The sequence below is a fragment of the Carettochelys insculpta genome, chromosome 11, assembly GCF_033958435.1.
Source record: "Carettochelys insculpta isolate YL-2023 chromosome 11, ASM3395843v1, whole genome shotgun sequence".
In the NCBI taxonomy this organism is placed as follows: Eukaryota; Metazoa; Chordata; order Testudines; family Carettochelyidae; genus Carettochelys; species Carettochelys insculpta.
In genome coordinates, this window is record NC_134147.1 from 17,315,626 (window position 1) to 17,331,131 (window position 15,506).

A 15,506-nucleotide genomic window follows, 5' to 3' on the forward strand; every position below is an offset into this window, starting at 1 on the left:
GGTGGGGCAGCTGGGACTTGCTGGGCGCAGGTTTCGTCTGGGGCTGCCAGGGCCTGCTTTGCCCTGTTGGCTGAGGGGCACGTGGATGTGGTTGTGACCCTGCCTGAGAACTTCAAACCTGCTGAGTTAACCTCAAAGCGGGGCTGCGAGGCTGAACCAGGCCAGGACTGGCCCAGCCAGGTGGAGTGGGGCCCGGCAAGGTGAGGCAGGGTGGTGCCCCTTTGGCTTGAGGTTGGGGAGCTGTGTGGGTAAGGGATTGGTGGGGGGGGCAGGACACCTTGGTTCAGTGCTGGCTCTGCTGCAGAGGCCCTGTGTGACCTGGGGCGAGTCCCGTCACTGTTCTGAGCCTTAGTTTCCCTGTCACGTGGGGAGAAGACTCTGTCTGCACCTGGCCTGCGAGCTGTTCAGGCAGGGCCTGGCTCTTGCTGTGTGTAGGTGCTGTGCCAGCACCAGGGGCAGGCCTGAGTGGGGTGAGGGGAGCTGCGTGGCATCTGGTCAGGGAGGGCCCTGTGTGCGGCTGGGCAGGGCCGTGAGGGGCACAGACTTGGCCAGGGGTCTGTGCAGTCCTCGGCACAACAGGACACCCAGCCTTGGGTGAAGAGCCGTCATAGGGTGGCACCATGAGGTGCTGCGTGGAGCCTGGCAGGATGAGGGGTCTCTGCAGCACCTAGCGCAGGTAGGGGCTGTGCCACCCCGATGTGTCACAGGAGCTGTGTGTGTCATAGGGGCTGCGTGGCAGCTGGCCAGCTCCGTGTGTGTGTGTGTGTGTGTGCACGCGCGCATGCGCGCGCAGTGCCCACTACAACGAGGGGCTGTGCCACCCCAATGTGTCACAGGAGCTACATGGCAGCCGGCCAGCTGCGTGTGTGCGTGTGCGTGTGCGTGTGTGTGTGCGCGCGTGTGCGCGGTGCCCGGTACAACGAGGGGCTGTGCCACCCCAGCGAGTCACAGGAGCTGCATGGCAGCCAGCCAGCTGCGTGTGTGTGTGAGGAGGGGGTGCGGTGCACAATGAAGGGGTGCCCAGCACAATGAAGACCCCACCCCAGAGCCATCTGCCATAGGCCGATAATGGCGTGGGCCAGAGACTGCTAAAGGGCGTGAGGCTTCGTCTTGTGATCTGTCGCCCGATGGCGACTGGGGACATGGATTTTGCGGTTTCGGCCGCCCTCGCCGGCTGCCTTTCCGGCACATTCTCGCAGCCCGCCGTGCTCGCCGCCAGCCTGGGCAGGGGGCCGTGGTGGGGGCTGGCAGCCTGGCACCCTGTGCTTAAGGCACTCCAGCACCCCGCAGGGGTGTGTGTGTGTGTGTGTGCTGGTGATAAGGGCACAGGGCTGAGCACCCCTTCGGGGGGTGTTGTGAGGCCGGTAGCCCCTGGAGCCTGGGGAGGCTCAGCATGAAGGGATGACTATTCCAACCCCTTCTCTGCAGGTGCGTTTGAGGGGGAAATTCAGATCCCTTCCTTGTGTGGTAAAGTGCAGCTCTGGGGGTGCCCTGCGGGGGGGCTATGCTCCTGCTTAGAGGGCATGGCAGAGCCAAGACATTCCCAGCTTTGGCAGGGGCAGCCCTGGGGCCCACCCCAGGGACAGGAGAGCCCCCTAATACTTATCCAGCAGAGTGGCCAGGCGAAGGGACTGGAATGGGAGCAGGGACATGTGGCCTTGGCAAGCGAATAAGCCAATGCGTGCTGGCTGAGTCTGCAGTCTGCTACCACCCTCAGGAGAGATCAGAGAGCCCCTGGCTGCGGGTCCATGTGCCAGCCAGCCGCCGGAGCTGGTCTCGTGTGAGCAGCCGGGTGCAGTACTGGGCAGCCGTGTTAGTAGGTGATTGTGGCATAGCACAAGTAAACACAACTGCTCCCACCAATAGGGTGTATTGTGAGAGGGTGTTACATTAACGAGGCTGTTTCTGTCTATAAGGGGCAATTTACCAGCATTATTGTACCGGTCTGGTATACCAGATTAACGCCCTGTGTGGACACTGCCATTTGGCATAAAAGGTGTCTGACTCCAGTTTAGTTTTAAGGCTTGTTTACATGTGCATTTGCTCCCAATGAAACCCTATATGTGGATCTCTGGCTCTAAACCTAGAACATCCACCCCCAGAGTGAATCAGGAATGGCTGTTTGGCTTTGAAGTCGCCAATCCCTGCACTAGGTGAATTGTCTACCTTGGAAAAAGCCCAAGTCCAAACTCAAACCACTTTTGTTCCATGTAAGCGTGTCTACACAGGGCCTTAATCAATATGAACTCATCCCATTTATATGCACCCCTTCAGTTTTTCCAGATTAATTTCCTTGGAGACAATGCCTTGGGGAAGTTTGTAGGAAGGGCGGTTAGTAATAGATTGCATTGTGAGGCGTATCCTAGTAGGTGGATTAGCGATCTCTGCTAGGAGAAGGTGTAAGTGGTGGGCAGTGTTAGTAAGTGGTATTAGTAGTGGGTGGTAGTAATTGTAGTATTAGTGAGGAGCATTAGCGGGTGCAGAAAGCATTAGTAAGCGATCCCTGTATAAACACCTGTCATGTCCCACCCCAGAGGCGGCTGCATCTCAGCACCGGGGGAGGGAGCGCTGGATGAATGCAAGAGGCAGCGTTCGTGCTAACAAAATGTGCCATGTTCCTGGTGCCTGGCACTGGGTGGGAGAGATGCCATGGGGAATGAAGCTGTGAAGAGCTTACCTCAGCTGACAGCTCAAGCCATCTCCCACGGCCTAGCTGGCCCAGCTCTGCCGCCCCTGTGCTTGCATTCTCTGGGATGTGTTGCCTGGACTCATTCGTTCAGTCATAGAACCATAGAATCATTGGATTTGGGCTTGTTTAGTTTACAGAAGAGAAGACTGAGGGGTGATGTAATAGCAGCCTTCACCTTCCTGGAGGGGAGCTCTAAAGAGGATGGTGAGAAACTGTTCTCAGGGGTGACAGGTAGTAGAACAAGGAGCAATGGCCTGAAGCTACAGAAGGAGAGGAGTAGGTTGGATATTAGGAAAAACTATTTCATTAGGAGGGTGGTGAAGCACTGGGATGCGTTGCCTAGAGAGGTGGTGGATTCTCCATCCCTAGAGGTTTTTAAGTCCTGGCTTGAAAAGGTCCTGGCTGGGATAACTTAGTTGGGGTTGATCCTGCTTGAAGCAGGGGGCCAACTCGATGACCTCCTGAAGTCCCTTCTCATTGTCCCCCTCTATTTGCATCCATTCACTTTCTCCTTCCTTCCTCAGCCTTTGATTTCCTCCTTCATTCAGTCGTTCTTCTGGCTGCTTTTCTTCTTTCACTTTCTGCCTTCCCATCTTTCCCTTGCAGTGCGTCTTGCTGTCTGTCTGCCCACTGCGTCACTCCAGCTGGGGGCTTTCTCTTCGTCTACATCTACGCTACAGAGTTATTTTGAAACCGCTACTCACAAAATGCATTTTGAAATAGCACCCAGGACACAGAGTGCCTATTTTGAAGTATCGCCATTGGATGCCATTCTGGCTTATTTTGAAATAGCGCTGTTCCGTGTCTTAAAAATCCCTATTTCAAAATAGGGGTTATTCCTCCTGCAATGAGGGTTACTGATTTCGAAATAACACCCCCACTATTTTGAATTTATTTCGAAATAGCATTTGCATAATGTAGAAGCAAAGTTATTTCAACATAATAGCTGTTATTTTGAAAAAAACTCTGTAGTGTAGACGTAGCCCTGCTGTCTGCCCACTGTGTCTCTCCAGCCGTGAGCTTTCTCTCCCTGTGTATTTTTCTGTCTGTCTGCTGTGTCCCTGCAGCTGTGGGCTTTCTGTCACTAGATCTAGCTGTCTGTCTGTCTGTCTGCCCACCATGTCCCTCCATCCGTGAGCTTTCTTTCTGCCCCATCAGCCCAGCTCTGTATTTTCCCTTCCACTCCTTCGTCTCACTTGCTTCTCCCCATAGGCCCAAGCACACAGTTGCTTTTCCGCTCACCCCATGGCCCTGTACTACCGCCATCCTTAACAGGAAGCTGGACACCCCAGGGCCTGCAAGGGGCACTAGTTGGTTCTTATGCATGCACTTCTCTGAATGTACCAGTCTGAGGACAAACACCCCCCCCAGCACACACACATTAACGTGATGCCCTGATGGGGAATGAGGTCATGGCAGGACCCCCTAGACCTGTCCTGACTTGGATTCTTAACAAGATCTTATCTGTAACCCTCTGACCTGCCTGTCATGTCAGACCTCAGTTCTTAGCTCAGGAAAACACACACTGTGTCTTTTCAAAAAAATGTTTTCTGTAATTTTATTAATGTACGTGAATAAGCTCAATTTTCTGGACTTCCCAAATAAATGTGTGCTTATTTAAACAGGAATCCCTGGTCCTTTGCTGGAATGAAGCTGCCTCTGAGGTGGGGCATGGGGACTGTTTATACAAGAATCCCTGCCTGGTGGTAGATGCAACCCTTTTTGGGGTGGATTGAGGGGTAGTTTATGCAGGGATCCCTTGTCTGTGTGGAGAAGCTGCAGCCTCTGGGGTGGGGTGTAGCATCCCTTGGACCACGTGAAAATACTGCGTAGCAGTTTAAGACAGGAAGTGTCTTGCATCCCACTGAACAGCAGAGAATATTTCGAGAGACTGACATCCCCAGGGTTTGAACTGCAGCTGGTGGGGCTGGGGTGGCCCAGGAGTGGCCCTGCTTTGGGCAGCTTAGCCCATGAGTTTTAGTTCTCATCCAATGCCAGCAGCCCTCCATTTGGGGGTGGTGAATGGGGAGTGATTAGTGCACCTAATACGGCTGATGGGTAAGTCCAGGAGGGCGAGGGCAGGACACTTTTCTAGCAGGCACAGATCCACTGAGCTGCAAAGCTGCTGGAGTCAGCACGTGCCCCCTCTGCAGGAGCTGCAGGATGGGGGGAGGCATCAGGGAGGGGATAAATCACTTTATAAGTGAGATGCTGCCGGGAGCGCTGGCTGCAGCTGATGCCCCCCAGCTACTCCTGCTCTTGCGTCTCCCAGCAGGGGGCAAGGTGGTAGCAGGGTAGGTGCACGGGTGATGGGGGGAGCTCCTGGCTGCTCCAGTGCTGGCATCTCCCAGCAGGAGGTGCTGTGGGAAGGAGAGAAGGAATGCTGTTTAGGACCTACTGCGTCCCACCCATAGGGTGTGTGTCTCAGGCTGGCAGTAGCTGGGAAAGGTGTGCCCTGGGACAGTTCATAGCAGGCTCCCAGCTGCAGCCCAGACTGTCTTGTGGAGTGTCCCCCCAGCTTCTGCATTGGCTGATTTAATTGCTTCTGCCATGCAAGGGCAGGAAAGGTCGCTCAGCCCTACCCCGCAGCCTCCCTGAGCAGCCGCATGTGCTGCAGGGCTGCTAAGCAACCAGTGGCTGTGCTGTGCCTAGCCTAAGGGAGCCCAAGGCACCACCCCCCACCATGCCGTGGGGCCCACAAGGCAGCATCACTGTGCCCCAGCCTTTCTGCTTGCTGGGGAGGATGCAGTGAGTCCTGGAGGGGGTGAGGCAGTGGCCCAGCACACCCTGGGGGCTGCAGTAGGGCCTGTGGTGAGCAGCATGGCACCTCCATCCCACTGCTGGGGGGCTGCACTGGGTGAGGCCTGTCAGGATGGGGAGGGTGTGCAGCAACAGGCTCCCTGCTCCAAGCCATCAGAGCTAATTGAGCAGTTAACTGGCCCCGGCCATGAAACCCTGGGTACTGCTGGGGTGTTACTGGGCATGGATCAGTCCATGGAGTAGCAGGTTTGGCTGATGCCCTGCAGCTAGGGGGTGGCTTGGGGGGCAGACAAGTCCCCAGCAGCTGCCCAGTATTTGCATCTTACTGAGCAAGGTTTGGTCTGTGTGTGCTCCCAGCCTGCAGCCCCCCTTCCCTCTCCCGTGACCCCAGCCCTGGGTTCCCCCAGACTCTGCTGGTGCCCCGCAGTCCTGACCTGCAGTCCCCAGCTTCCCAGCTCTGGGCTGCTACTCGGCAGACAGTCTGTTGAGTGTGGTGTGATGATTTTGCAAAGCAGCTAGCCGGGGGTTAAGCAGGGCCTTGGCTGTGGGCTGCTCACATGCTGCTCCTGCTCCCTGAGTCATCGGATGCCAGGGTGAAGGGCTCAGAGGTGGAGTCCCTGGCTCCCCTGGAACCCCCTTTTCCCAGAAGATCTGAGATGAGAGCTGGAAGGTGTCCCAGGATAAATGACGCCTGTTGGCCCTCCCAGCCATTAGCTGCTGGGGACTCCTGACCCATAGGCTGTCGTGTAGGGAACGTCTGTAACAAGTAAGACAGACAGGTCTCAGCCTGGCAGAGGGCGTCCCCAGGGAAAGGTCCTTATGGGGGGCGGGTGGGGAGCGGTGTGCTGGAGGGATGGGTCAGGGTGGAAGGAGAGAGTGGGGGAGGGGAAGCAGAAGGGAGTGGGTGGCTAAGTTCATGTGAGGGGGTGGAGGCGTGGGGAGGCGCTATGGGAGTGCTGGAGGTGGGAGGGGGCTGTGTGGGGGCGGGGAGGCTGTAAGACGCACGAGACCTCTGTGACTTGCTGAGCTGGCGTGGTCCCCCTGCCCCCCCGTGGGGCACACTGCAGTATAGGAGAGGAATAAAGCTAATAGAGCATGCGGGGCCGGATCAGAGCCAGCGATCCCTAGAGAGAAAAGGCCCCATCTGTGTCCCCTCCCCACCCACCCTTCCTCAGTTCTATCCCTGACCCCTAGGCCTTTGGTTGGGGGGCGGCTGGGCCCAGGCACTGGTGGTCTTCAGCCGGTGGTTAGCCGTAGGTGGGGGACGGGCTGGGCTCCCTGGGACATTCCTGCATTACACTGGGGCTTCCCTCAGAGCCGTACAATCAGTGCTCAACCCTGCCCCTACCTGGCTCTGCCCCTCAGTCCTGGCCTACAGGCCCCTGGGGCAGCTCCCAACTACTCCAGCCCTGCGCTGTGGGGAGCACCCAGTTACTCCAGCCCCAGCCTCAGCCTCATCCAGCAGGGGGCGCTGTGGGGCACAGGGCAGGAGCTGCCTGTGGGGGAGCACCGGTCTACCCCAGCCCCGGCCTATTCCAGCAGGGGGCGCTGTGGGGCTCAGGGCAGGAGCTGCCTGTAGGGGAGCACCCAGTTACTCCAGCCCCGGCCTATTCCAGCAGGGGCCGCTGTGGGGCTCAGGGCAGGAGCTGCCTGTGGGGGAGCACCCAGTTACTCCAGCCCCAGCCTTGCCCAGCAGGGGGCGCTGTGGGGCTCAGGGCACAGAGTGAAGCAGTGTGTGCAGCAGGGGAGAGGGGGAAGGGAGCGTTTGAAGTCCCCGAGGCAGAGGTCAGTCCTGTGGTTTTGTTGCCTGTAAGGGCCGCGAAGGAGTCCCCGTTGGAATCCATCTCGGAGTGGCTGCTGATTTGATGGGGTGCAGCTGAAAAGCAATAGCCAACAGAGGCATGAGTGGGACAGGACTGTAGGGGCCAGGGGAATCCCCTTCTCCCTCCCCTCTCCCACCTTAGCGGGGAGCCAGCTGCAGCTGTCCCTGCAGTGAGACACACCTATCCGCGGCCAGCAGGCCTATTACCTCTCTCTGGTTCCCTGGTTAGGCCCGGTGCCTGGGCCCAGAGGCTGGCTAGGGCATGCAGAGGTGCGGGGCTCAGCAAGGGATGCTTCCCCTTTGCGGGTGGTGCTGACCCCACTGCTGCAGTGCTGGCGGGTGCTGTGCTGTGGGAGTGGGGGGGCCAGTAGAGGGCCATTTCCCTTCACAGTCAGTGCAGGCCCCAGTGTGTTGCCAATGGGGCTGGGTGGGGGCTAAAGCTAACTGCTGTTGTAACCATTAACTCCTCCCTGCCCCATTCCCAGCCTTGTGATAGACCTGAGAAATCCTGACTTCCAGAGCCCACCCCCTCACACACACAGCCTTGAGGGAAACCCAGGAGTCCTGGCTCCCAGACCTGCCCTATCTGCAAGACAGTACCTCACTTCCCTTCTGTGCTACAGACATGCAAGAAGCCAGGGAGAGCTGGGAGTCAGACTCCTGGGTTCTCCCCTTTGCTCTGGAAGGGGAGTGGGGTCTAGGGGCCCCTAAGGGGGTGCGAGTCTCAGGACTCCTGAGTTCTATCTCTGAGGGAAGGTGCCAAGGGGGCCCTAAGGGGGTACTCTGCTGTTCTGCGCGTGGAGGAGGGCAGAGCTTTATCCGCCTGTACAGATCACTGTGGGGGCTTCCATCCTGGCCCCTGAATGGGCTGCAGTCCTTTCCCCGGCTGCCCCCCATTCTGCCTGCAAAGAGTGAGCGGTGGTGTCAGCTCCTGGCCGGGTTCCCGGGCATTAGAAACACATTAGTGCTGCCTGCTGCTGTAATGCAAACAGCAAGCGGGGGGAGTCAGTCTGGCTGGGGAGTGGTGGGGCACAGAAGGTGACAGAACTGGGTGCTCAAAGCACGTGCGGTCTGTGGGCTGCAGGAGTAGCTGAGGGGTGGGACAGTGAAAGTAGGGCTGCTGTGCTGCAGGGGGTGGGGCCTCAGTGGGGGCACAGTGATGCAGGGTGGGGGTGAGGTCAGTAGGGGGTGCTGTGCTGCAGGAAGCAGGTGGGAGGGGTCTCAGTAGGGAACCCTGAGGTGGCGGGGGGGCCCTGAGGGGGTGCTATGCTGCAAGGAGAAGGGGGCTGGTAGGGGGGCTGTGCTGCAAGGGGGGGGCATAGGGGGCGCTGTGCTGCAGGGAGCCGGCAGGGCCCTGTAGGGGTGCTCTGCCCTCTGTGAGACTTGGTGCATTCTCAGAGGGTGGTGGCAGCATCTCCCCTGCTATCTACTGTATGCGCTTTTCAGTCCCACTTCTTCCTGGGGCCGGTTGATGGGCAGACACCTTGGTTCTCTTGCTGGTTCTCACTGACCTTGGGCAAAGGACTGGTCATCTAGTCCAATACCTCCTTCCTGTCCCACCTCAGACCAATGGGCATGTCTAGCAGGAGTCCCTGTCCCCACTCATGCCTCAGCTCCCTTTCTAACCCCCTGTCCGTTCAGCTGAGCACTTCTTGGGGCAGGGTCTGGCCTCACAGTGTGGGTCTGGAGTTGGGGTGGGGGCGGTGCTCTGTGCAGCACCTGCCATGATGGGGGAGTCCCTGGTCTTGGCCGGGGGTCTCTGTGCAGTGGCTGTGTGCTGCGGAGGCACCCCGAGGGTGATGTGCGTGGAGGGTCTCTGGGCAGGAACTAGCAGGTCCAGCTCTCTTAGTGTTGGATGGTGCCGTTAGCTGCTGCCATCAATGTGCTTTGCTTTGACTTCTTCTCCAGCCTTGTAGGCAGGGTGCTGCCCAGATAATATGAGAAGCAGAGCTCGTTCTGGCCAGTCTGACCTGCCACAGAACCCAGGAGTCCAGCCACCCACTTCTGTGGCTCCTTGACCCCCCGCTTGTCCCTTCCCACTTGACAGGCATGCAGGAAGTCTACGTCCCTGTCCCGTAGAGTTTTCGTTTTACCATGAGCGTGTTGGGAGGAAATTGTTCCAGAAGTGGACACATACAGCATTGCAACACTAGGGTCTCAGCTCTCAGACCCATGCTCCACCCACTAGGTCAGGCTGCCCCAGCATTGAAGCACCAGGCTCTCAGCTCCCAGCCCCACACTCCACCCACTCAGCCAGGCTGCCCCAGCATTGCCACACTGGGCTCTCAGCCCCATGCTTCACCCACTAGGCCAGCCTGCCTGGCTCTCCTTGGCTTGGTTCCGATCCTGATGCATGGTGGAAGTGAGAGCGATCTGGCTCCCTGGGGAGTACCGGAGCTGTGTTTGCTCTTTGCCTGCCCCCCCCCCGAGACGAATCCCCCCCTTCACACCCCTGCTGGGGAGGGAGGGGCAGTGGGGCGGTGCTGGAGCTGTGGTGCTGATGCTGCCACTCATATTTGCAGGCGGATTGCGGGAGCAGCATCCAGCAGCATCTCTTGTTGCAAAGGAGCCAGGCAGGGAGGGGGGAGCCAAGAGAAGAGGAGGAGGAGGAGGGTCCACCACCTTTCTATTGTCTCCTGTCTTCCTCTGCAGCAGCTGGACGTACCAGGCCCCCCCCGGAGCAGGTACTGGGATGCTGCTCCCATCGCTGCCCTTGGTGGTGGTGGGGCGACGGGAGGTGGTGGGGGTGGGGTACCGCTGCATCCATTTGCACTAGCTTCCCCCCCCTGCTTTTGCAGCCGTGGCAACCGTGGGGGTTTCCATAGCATTGCAAATCAGCAAGGTGGTGGGGACGGCTGGTGGGGAGCATCGCTGCAAGGGGACAGGGTGCGGGGGAGCTACAGCTGATTCCTGCCCATTGCAAGTGGACGGGGGCTCCCCCCTTCCCCCCAATATCTATTTTAAGGATGTGTGTGTGGGAGCTGGGGGTTGCATTGCTGCTGACACAGAACCGACAGAGGTGGCACCGGGGTGTGTGCACGGGGGTGGGGGGGCAGCATGGGAGTCGCTACTGCATTGGGGTGGGGGTGGGGGCCATTGGGGGGGTACTGAGGCAAGCTGAGGACATTTTAGTATTTGCTGCGCTCTCCAGTGGGGGGGTGGGGACCTGGCGAAATATTTTTCTCCCCAGGGCTGTCTTTATATATTTATTTTACACGGTCGGGGTGTGTGTGTGTGTGTGCGGGTGTTGTGTGCGCGGGTGAACCTTATCTGTAAGGTTGAGGTTATCTCTCTGAAGCAAGCAACTGGCATTTGGAGTTGATATCTTTGCATGGGGAGGAACGCCGGCGGATAGATCATCTGAAATGCTGAGTTAAAAAAATACATTTCGGCCAGACAGAGGCAGGGAAGGAAGAAGCGTGAATATTAGCCGTATGCTGGTGGTATTCACTAAGTCTGGCATAGCTCGAAGAACAGCACTGCTGCTGTGATTAGACCGGGATTAACATCTTTGTAAATAGCAAAATTCTGGTTCCAGATGGGGCTGGATGAAACTCGGGGGTTGTTCTGAAGGCTTATTGTTATTATTTAATATTAATGGAAGGCTTTTGTTAGGGTTGGAGCAAATCAGGGGGTTCCATGCATTGGGCGTCTTGTGTGTGCTTTGTAGCGTTGGTTCTCACACGCATAGCCCCCCAAGTGATGATAAAGCTTATGAAATGACCCAAGGTGGGGTGGGGAGCTTGGAGGGGGAGATGAATGCACAAGCTGGCAAAATGTTGCTGGTGTTGGCTCCAAGCTCTGAACCCCTCCTTCCCAACTTAACTGTGGCATCCGTTTCTTGAAATATTTTGACGTGGGATGGGAAGCATTTCTCTTAGCAACGGGGGGAGCCGGGTAGTGTCCTTTAAGGGGAGTTTGTCTGGAGGAAGAGAGAAGATGAATTAGACTGGGAATGAGCGGAGGGTTTGAATCTAGGCTCTGACCCTGCAGAAATGAAAGGCATCCCTGGAGACAAGTGGAGGTGTGTGTCGTACATGGAGCCCTGCATCAAACAGGATTTTAAGGACCCGCCCCCCACCTTCCAACTCCCCTGTACTATACCCTATGGAAACAGAAGTCAATTGTTGAGGTCCTGCATTTTCTTTCGTGGTCCGGGCTGCTAGCACAGGCTGGCTGTTAGATTAGCTCCACTGGTGTGTTGCAAACATTTATATTATTAATTTTGTGTGTTAGATGACACCCAGCACCTTATCGCTTTTCCAACCCTCTGTCAGACACTATCGCAGCATCGGGGGCAACGTGCTGCTGCCTTTAGAAGGGGGAGGAATCTTTCCTAGATAAATCAGACAACAGCATCTCAGTTTCCGCGATGGTGTACGTGGCGCCCAAGGGCCTTTCTCCCACCACATTAAATGAATGCCTGATTTCTGCTCTGGGAATAAGCCCCCACCCAACAACAGCACCCTGTATGTGTGTGTGTGCTGTGGGGGGGCGGGGGGGCGGCTCAGTTTGGCTGCTTTAATGAATTGCATTCAGAAACCAAAGGCAAATCTCCCAACACAAATGGCCCAGTTCTGTTGGGTCTGCTTAACCCAGACCTGGACCGTCAGGGCGCGAGCGTTGATGAACGTGGTTCAGAGGGAAATGTGTCTCTGTCCATCCAGCTCGTGGAGCCACATATTTCTACCTCATCCTTATTAAGTTTCAGGGGTTTGGCTTTGATTTACCAACACCTGCCAGGGGCTTTCGCCCCAGGGAACGGATGCCAGGCTTGGCTGCAAATAGGCAGTGAGTGTATTGTACAGCTGCCTTTTCATTCTGGCTTCAGCCACATGCCTGTCACTTGCTCTTCTGGTGTTGGGGTGCAGGGATCCGAGCAGATTTCTAGCGTGGTCCTTTGCCCATGTCGGAGTAGCTCTCGCTGTCTGGATGCAGTGGGGCTGTAAGTCAGTGGGCTTGTTCAACCCCTGGAGCTCCCGGGCCTTCTCTCCAGTGCACCTACTCACTTGGCGTGCAGATACGGATAATTTTGGGAGACCTGTGAAATCAAGTTGGGTGGATGCAGCCCCATGGCCTGGCCCCTTCTTGGCCCCTGGGGTTGGATTGAGGGCCAGCAGCTGTGCATAGGACAGGAGGCATGGAACCTGATCCAGACAGGTATTCCCTCCCCGCCCCCACTGTCCCACCAGGGTGATTTCACATCCCAAATACAGCCTTGCCTAGTGGTTAGAGCCCTGATGTGGCCCCCTCAGGATGCTCAGTTCTACTCCCAGTTGTGCTGCTGCCTTGCTGTGTCACCTGGGCAAGTCATGGCCTGCCCAGTGCCTCAGTTTCCCTCCCCATAGAAGGGAGGTGATGACACAGGCCGACTTCAGAGGTTACTGGGTGTGTAGAGCTGGTGGTGGTCACAGCCTGTGGAACCAAAGACTGGGGGGCCCTGCCCTGGTGGGTTCAGTGGAGCCCGTCAGCACTGGTTTAAAATTGGATGAAGCCAGCAGGTGCTGCGGCTGGTCTTGACCCAGTGCAATGGGGACCCTGACGCTGACTTCTCAGGGTCTGGGGGAGGTTTCCAGCCTGGACGAAGAGCAGGGACTGTGAGCTCTTCTCCTCTGCCCTGCTGTGCAACAGGCCAGGGAACTTGGCCCTGGCAGTAAGCCCAAGCCCTGGTGTTTCTCTTAAGCGCTGGTTCTCAGCCTTCGTGTGGTGGAGGAGCGTGTGTAACCCCTGGACAACTGGGCCCCTTCTGGGATTTAGTTCGGGAGCCCCCAGGCTTCACCTCACTGGCTCACTCAATCAGACATCAAGCACAAATGTGCCCTAGCACTCGGCATACTTCTCGTGTTGTCGGTAGGGTGTTGGTTTGTACCAACTGCACTAATGCTTTCTGGAACCTGCTTAAAAACGAGGCAAAGAGCTAGCTCGTAAGTGGGTGTACTTCCTGCAAGACCTCTGCGTCCCCCCAGGGATCCATGGCCCCCTGGCTGAGAACCACTGGTCTCATGCATCTTTCAAACGGGGAGCCATCTGCCCTGGAGATGAGAACCTACCCTGTCCTCTGGGGTTTGCTCCAGCCGTTAATCACCCTCCCGGTTAAAAACCGAAGCCTTGTTTTTAATTGGAACGTGTCTGGCTTCCAGCCATTTGTGGGCTGCCTTCCCAGAGGTTAGCACCTTTACTTCAGCCTAGCCTAAGCCAATTCCCGACTGGCCTAATCAAAACGGAGCTCCACCAGGGCTTTCCGGTGTGAACTGGTGTGAGACTGGGTGCCGAGGCAGTGCCGGTGAGCCAGGGAAGAGAACCTGCTGAAAGGCTGATTTCCTCTCCCCACTCTCACGGTGAATAGGAGTCGGGTTCTCCTTGGGATATTTCACTCCCGGAGTTTTATCACTTCAGATAAAACAGCCCCACAAAAGCCCTGGAGAGCATCCTCCTTCTGTTGCTTTTCCTTATCGTCTCGCGCCAACGTTCCACCCAGGAGTTCAACTTTCTTTAATTCACTCCAAATTCTGGCGTGTGTGCCTGCATGCTTATCAACCTGCACGCTTGGCCAGTGCTTTCTCCCTTTTGTATTTCCTTCTGCCGCCCCCTTCCTCCAAATATAAAACAAAAGCGGGACCTGTGACTAATTGATACATTCGAATGTGGCCGGGCCGGGGAGGAGGCGAATCTTCCCTCCCTCCCTGTCTTGAACAATCTCTCCCCTTCTAGTTAAGGGGTTTGTAATTTCTTTTCAATTTTCTTTTCTTTAAAGTGGTGCCCCAGCTAAAGGGGGTGGGGGGTGAATTCTTTCCCTGCAGCCAAAAGAAGGAGAAGAAGAAAAAAAATCCTACAGACCCCTTTTTGGCCTTAATTCAGTGGCTTCCCCCTGCCCTGCAAAGCATGTGATGTGATTTGCAGGAGTTTGTGCAAAGATGGATTTGCACCTGATTTTGCAAACTGGCTTAAAATGTGATCCTTTATTTCATAAAAAAACAAACCAAACCCCTCCTTGACACCTGACATTCGTACTGGAGCCTTGTAATCCCCTGTGATTGCTTTTGCTGTGCACTGGGATTACTACCAAAACCTGTTATTAAGATGAGGGTGGCACCCAAGACTGGGGCCCTATCATGCCAGGCACTGCACAGACCCCCTGTGGGAGATTGTCCCTGCCCTCAGGAGCTCACTGTATGCTCAGGCAAAGAGCAGGGAGGGAAACAGAGGTTCAGAGAGGGACTGACCCCATCTTGGTGGCAGAGCCAGGGCAAGAACCCAGGACCCCTGGCTCCAACCTCCCCTGTGCTGACTAACCCTCGCCCACAGTGGAGGCTTGAACCCATCTTTGGAGTCCTCCCCCAGCTTGCTGACTTCAGGGGGCTCTGCAGAGCTGGGCCTGGAGTTAACTTCATGGCTGCTAGTGGCATCAGCTGGCTGATGTCCCAGCAAGTGCCTGGCTCTGCCCCCATCCCATGCAGAGGAGACGGACCTGCTTCCTTTGGTTCCTCGTGATCTTGGCCAAGTCCCTGGAGGACCAGTTTAGAGCCAGGAAACCATTTTTGTCCATGCGTATGGTACTTACTGGCAGAAAGTGGGGCCTGCTGCTCCCACTCTGGTGGGAGAGCTGGCAGCAGGCTGTGGGGTGGGGCTGTGTGAGTCATTTGAAGGGCCATTCTGTAGCTGCGCCAAGGGGAGAGTGGGGCTTGCTCCCGCCTCGTGCCCTGGGGGCTCCAGCAGGTATTGTGGGGGGCGTGGCCTCAGGGCAGCCTGAGGAGCGACTGGGGGGGGAGCGGCACTGGGGGTGCCCATGGAACGGGCTTTGCCGCACGCTCAGCCGTGGCACCTCTTGGTGGGGCTGCGGGGGAGGACGTGGGCAGAACCTGATCCACCACTCCGTGACGGAAGGTTGACTTGGCCACTGGAAGGGTATGAGAGAGATTAGTCCAGCACTGGTCGAGCAGTGCAGTGAGGAGGAAGGGCACTGCAGGGGGCGGGGTTATGGCACTGGAACGGCAGCGACACTGGATGGGCAACGCAAAGTGCATCGTGGCACTGGAATGGCAATTGGTGCTAGGAGGGCACTGTGAGAAGCACCCTGTTTCACTAAGGGGGAGTCTGTGGGGCTTTGGAACTGCCCCGATGGGGGGCATAATCTCCCCGGGTGCTCTGCTCTTATTGCAGTATCACTGAAGGGAAGATGCTACATCTGGAGGTGAGATCCATGGAGTCCTGGACAGCCATTGCAGTGCGCGCGTG